The following is a 5,969-nucleotide window of genomic DNA, read 5'->3' on the forward strand; positions in this document are numbered from 1 at the left end:
CGGGAAGGAAGGGCCTCAGCCAAACCCATGTGCCAGCTGGAATTAATGGCCGTTTTATATGCAGCCAGCTTGTGGGTGAATGGGAGAGGTCAGGCTCGTGTGCCTGTGCAGGAAGCCAGTAAGCTCACTGGGAGCATGAAACAGGAGCTGTCAAAAGAAATCTCTTCACTGGGCTTTGACATGAAGTGAGTTATTGTTCTTGACTTGGGCTCTGCATCCTCTGGGCCTGTGTTAAACCTGGATCTGCTCACAGGGTTGCAGTGAGCTCAAATGAATATTTGAAGCCCAAAATGAAGCTCTACTAGTCTTACCCCCCACGCCCCTACCGTGGGATGAGCAGCTTTTTCTTTTTTAAGGCTTGCCTGTTGCCTGGAAGATTGTGTTTTTACATACTCAGCAGTAACTTATTGTTGGTGGCAGTGGCTCCTTCCTTTCTCTAGTACCAAAATATTGAGGGAGGTGCTGCGACAACAGAAGACCTGGTAATACACATGTAAAATACAGTAACATTCAAAAGTGAGCCCCTAACCCTGCAGAAATGAGGACCCACGGAGCAACTATGACGCCTTTGGGGGGTTCTGTCAGTATATATAATTAGCTTTATTTTTCTGCTTGCACATACATACAATTATATAAATACATTTATGTGCATACATTTTTATGTATGAAATTTTATATATAATTATATATGTACTAATACCAAAATAAAACCTTGCAAGAAGCCTTGAACTTGACAAGCCTTTTCTTTTCTGTAGGTGGACCAGACAGGTAAAATAACGTTTTTTCTAATATAAAAAGTCATCAGCTCAAAGTTGAGTAAATTGTGAGCCATTTGGGCTAGTATCCAGTTTCATTTGATCTCTCAGTAAGCAGACAGAGGAAGGTTCAAAGAAATGTCAGAGATGGGTTTTTTTTTTTTTTTTTTGGATTGCTTATAAGCTTGAACAATGTTTTACTTGTCCAGCCTTTTGGGCCATCTCAGTAACTCACCACTGAGGGAGAATTCAGAGGTTCTGCTTCCTTGGCTGGGCAGCCCCCCAAAACCTGAGCAAGGCATGGCACATACTTCTGTCTCTTGCCTCCTTTCTGTTCAGTTTCACTGTTTTCCCCTAGGACAGAAACATGCAGGAAGGAGAACAGAAAGAGGGAGAGACCTGTAGTAAATGTGGTGTTAAATGTGTTGGACTAATGCTCCAAGAGTGAAGGAGTATGGGCAAATCTGGGCGCTTCTGCAGCCTGTTGGGTAATAAGGAAGAATAACACAGAGGTTGAAGCCTTAGAAATGTTTTTAAGGGTTCTCAGAGAGAGGCTGAGACCTCTGAGATGTCCCTCAAGGCTAGCTCTCTGGAACAAGCCAGTTTCCCTTGATTAATATGGGGCTTCCTGCGAGATCTGTTTTAGGGTCCTGCTGTGCACCTGGCAAAAGAGGAAAGCAAGCCAGCAGGGGCTGCTGCCCACCCTGCCCACTAGAACTTGCAGCTCTTGTCTGCTGTTAACAGACCGCTTGGAGACCTTCCCATTTTGGCTCGCCATGTCTTGAAGTGTTCAGTCGCATGCAAACTCCTGCAGATGACTTGGACTATGAGGATGGCTTGTCACTGTTGGCTTGTTGGCTGGGTGGGGAGGGAGCTACAGCTGGAGCGCAGAGATCTGGACCTTGCCCAGGTTTGGGAGTGTCTGCAGCCACAGGCTTTGTGAGATGACAACATTTACTCTTGAAATTGCTGCTGGTGGATTTCCCTGCCATGATGTGAAAGGAAAAGCTGCTGCCTGAGCGTTCACACCCCATTCAAGGAGTCGCACACACACCACCCGGGTCTTTCACTGCTCAGACCAGTGTCTCATTGCAGCAGGTGACCCCACTGAGCCCAAGAGTGCCCCTTCCTACCCCTCACACACACGCACACTCGCACTTGGGCGTACTCCCTCTTCCTTCAGGCTCGACCCTGGGTTTCCCACAGCAGAGTCTCAGGCCTCCGATTTTTGTAAAAATGAGTAATTTAATTGAAAGGTACAGCATCAAGGTCAGCCTGGGCTGAGTGCCTCCAAAAAGGGAGGGACCTCAAACAAAGAAATCCGTGGGCAATTGTGATTGCAATTGTGTGTAGATCCCTTTTGATCCATCACCCACCCCTCACGTGCTGTTCACATGTCTTTTAGTCCAATGGTGATTTTTTGTCTGGGGTCTTCTGACTGCTTATTGGGTTCTTTTTCTGTGTCCAGGCAGGCAGGCCGTTGACTGCTCTTATCTTGTTGATTTGCAGTCTCTGCTGGTGGTTGTAGCCTCCTTATCTTCTGGTTTATGCTTCTTGTGCACCTGCGCTCACTGGCAGAACATGGGGAACTGAAAAGTCCCAGACTTAGGGAAAACGCTACCCAAACATCAGTGTGTTATCAACATTTTTCTTATACCAGAAGACAAAACACAGCACTGTACCAGGTGCTAGGAAAATTACTAAGAAAATTAACCCTACTGCAGCCTAAAGGCTTCAGGAAATGTAGCTACTTATGCTAAGTAAAGCTAAGCAAACAGCATAAATCACACCGTATTATAACCCTAAGTAATTTATTCTAATTAAAACTTACTTGTTTAAGCTAAACAACTACTATCTTTCAACACGTGAAGGGTCCCTGACGATGCTGTGGGACCTCGGGAGCCCATTTGTCTAAAGCAGACGGTGTGTTGGGCAGGGAGAAGGGAGCTGGCAGATGTTGGGGCATTGTCCTGAGTACAACCTGCCTAACCCTGGTGGCGTGGGCGAGGAACCCTCCTGCTTTCAGATACAAGAACATCACAGACTTAAAATATTGGCGTGTTTCAGGCACCCTCCTGCACTTATGGTGACAATTAAGCAGAGTTGTGTAGCACGTGCTCAGTGATGACTGCATGCGAATATAAAGTGTATCTTGTCCGTATGCAGGCTGACACAAACAATGATCTCATCGTAACATGTCAGCAATATGCTAACTCTGCTGGGAGTGAACAATCATATTTGACAGCCAGTGGTACTTCCATAAAGACAGTCTTTGTGCAGCCAGAAGACAACTGCATTATATTTTCGTGCTTTGCCTGTCAAACAGATTGCTTTTGTATGCAGCAGGTGATGGCTGAAGGGGTGATTTCATTTCGCTTAAAACCGTAGCTGAAATGAGCACCAGAAGTGAGATTTGGCATTTCCAGCCCTCTGTTCTGTGATTAACAGAGGAGCCGGTGCATTTCTGCCTGAGGCAGTCTGTTGCTGTTGAACAGTGGACCCATTATTTATCGACATATAAGGTAATAAAACCAAGTCCCTAAATCAGGAGAGGCTGCTCTTGTGCCTAGGGTCTGTCTCAAGGCTGGTTTTCGCTGAAGCCCAGCAGCAGAGTCACTCCCTGAGGCCGTGTACCCATAGAGCTGTTCAAAGTAAAAGGGGAAATCACCCTTCAAATGGCTGGCGCGGGCGGCGATAGCTGTTTTGCCGGACCACAGAGGCCAGTTTGCCAGGCACAAAATTATGCCATTTTGCACTGCGTGAGTACCGCTTCCTGCTGTTCCTTTAAGTCTAAACACACATCACATCCTAAAGGAAAGTATCTCACAGAATAATGGATGCCCTTTTTACTAAAACCGTTCCTCCACCTCCAGAACACAGTAGCTTTACCCTCTAAAAAAATGCCGTGGAATTAGTCAATTTACTACTCCCAACATCACATTGTTGTTTTTCCCCCCTCTTGGCTGTGAATTGTTTTGAGCTTCTCACTCCGCAGGAAGTTGATGATGTCATCATGCATAGACTGGACTGGTTTTTCCTCCTTTTTTTGAGGCTGCCAGAGGTGGCAAGTGCCTGAAGGGACTGAAGCTCTGCTGTTTCATCAGTCCACACCAGAGCTTCCATGCTGCATGCCTTCACCTGGTTTGCACTGCAGCCACCTCTGGTGTCTGCTGCATCTGTGACAGCCCTTTGCTGCCATTGCAACACTGTAATCTGTGGATTAATGGGTTTTACCAAATCAAAGGAAAATGACTGCCTCCTCCCTGTTGTTAGCAATGGATGAAAATGCCCCAAAGGACACACTCCAGCCCTGTTTGGTGACTGCTATCTCCAGGTACCACAGTGTGCAGACGGTGTAAGTCTGACATAGTGGATGCTTGGCAGCACCTTGCTGGGAACTGGTTCCTGCCAAGGTGGCAATAGAAAAGAAAAAAAAAAGTAAGCCTTCACTTAGCATTCATCCAGAGACAAACAGGTTCTCTAGAGAGTCTTACTGTAGTATTCCAGTGAAAGACAGTTCTTGCTACCCATCTCCTTAGCAATGTTTCAGGTTCCTAGACTTTTCTTCATACTTAGCTGAAACCTATTGTTTTTGGGGGAGAAAAACGCATCACTACCCACCTGAGTTTGATCAGATTGACTACATCACAGCCATCCTTTTTCCTCTGTCTGCCCAGTTGATTGATCCTTAAACTTTTTTTCTGGATCGTCTGTTGAAGACTTTTTGTGACAGGCTCACTTCGCTTAGTTGCTTTCTGTATGTCCTTTAGAAGTACCCCACAGATATCCGTAAGTTCATGGGCAACGAATGAGAAGAGATCAGTCTAAGAAAACTTTGTGTGACAAAGATGTTTCTACTCCACACCAGAGAGGGTTCGTGCTGCCTTAGAGATCCTCTCGGTAAAACTGAGAATCGGATTCTTCAGTGGAAGACAGATAATCACTGCTGCTGCAAACAGCACCAAATAGTCCACCATGAGCCTTGTAGCACAGGACTTTCTTGCTCCTCTGTCCATCCAAGACTAAATGTATGTGCTGCTCTCAGGGAGCTTCAGTGAAGTTCTCCCCACAAAGAATTCGGCATGAATCTTGGACTTGCAGAATAGCTGAGGTTGGAAGGCACCTCTGGAAACATAGTCCAGCCCCCCTGCTCAAAGCAGGGTCAGCCAGATCAGGTTGCTCAGGACCGCGTCCAGCTGTCTTGAGCATCTCCAGGGATGAAGGCTCCACAAGCTCTCTGGGCAATGTATTTGGCGATTTTCATAGCAAAAGTGTTTCCTGATGTTCGGAGGCAACCTCCTGTGTTTCAGTTTGTGCCTGTTGCCTCTGGTCCTGTCGCTGGGCACCTCTGAGAAAAGTCTGGCCCCATCTCCTTTACTTTGCCCTCACCAGGCATTTATAGACATGGATAAGATCCCCTTGAGCTTTCTCTTTTCCAGCCTGAGCATTCCCAGATCTCTCAGATTCTCCAGTTCCTTCATCATCTTTGTGGCATTACCATGGACTTGTTGGTGGGGTGGCCTCACCAGTGCTGAGCAGTGGGGAAGGATCAGCTCCCTCGACCTGCTGGCATCACTTGTCCCTGTGCAGCCCAGGACACCGCTAGCCGCCTTTGCCGCAAGGGCACACTGCTGGCTCACGTTCAACTCGGTGTCCACCAGCACCTCCAGATCCTTTTCTGCCAAGCTGTTTTCCAGCCAGACAGCCCCCAGTGTATATTGGTGCCTGTGGTTGTTCCTCCCCAGGTGCAGAACTTTGAACTTCTCCTCATTGAACTTTGTGAAGGTCCTGTTGGCCTATTTCTACAGTCAGATCAGGACTCTCTGAATGACAGCGTGACCTCCTGGCTGTCCTATGTGCATCAGCACCCTGTAAAAAGGGAGCGTGTATGCCAGAATAACACAAAACCTAGTATATTTTGGGTCTCTGAGAAAAACCCTTTGTAGAAAGGGTATTTGAGTCCTCTTGATGGCAAGTCATTCATACAAATCAAATTATTTTATTGGCTCCTTCTAAGTCCCCACAATTTTCCTTTGTACAGACTAGGTGCATAACTGGGCTCTCAGTTACGTTTCTTTAACCTTTGTGCCCTATGTCTGCCTAACTGTCAAGCTATCCCAAGCATATTTGGGCTCTTGCTTTTGCCATGTTAATTAATTAGCTGTAGGTAAAGTTGGCTGCAGGAGAAGCTGAGAATTTTCTAATACTTCCTAC

The sequence above is a fragment of the Charadrius vociferus genome, unplaced genomic scaffold, assembly GCF_000708025.1.
Source record: "Charadrius vociferus isolate BGI_N301 unplaced genomic scaffold, ASM70802v2 scaffold528, whole genome shotgun sequence".
Classification (NCBI taxonomy): Eukaryota; Metazoa; Chordata; class Aves; order Charadriiformes; family Charadriidae; genus Charadrius; species Charadrius vociferus.